Here is a 266-nt window from a genome sequence, read left to right as displayed (position 1 = left end):
CTATATGTTTATAATCTCAAAATGTAGTTTATGATTTGATAAAACAATTATTTAATATTTGATAATAGTAATGATATGAAATTTCCAATGGATGAAGATTTATTTTGTTAAGATTGTGTGAAATTAATAAGAAAAAAGAAATTTAGAATAATCATTAACTAACTGTTTGACCAAATAAAAAATCATTAACTAATTGAATTAATGATAAATTTTGTAGATATCTTTTGTGCTATAATTGCTAGATTGCTTTTTGAATATGAATATTT

The sequence above is a fragment of the Capsella rubella genome, unplaced genomic scaffold (genome assembly GCF_000375325.1).
Source record: "Capsella rubella cultivar Monte Gargano unplaced genomic scaffold, Caprub1_0 scaffold_3, whole genome shotgun sequence".
Classification (NCBI taxonomy): Eukaryota; Viridiplantae; Streptophyta; class Magnoliopsida; order Brassicales; family Brassicaceae; genus Capsella; species Capsella rubella.
Note: the sequence above shows the minus strand (reverse complement) of the source record.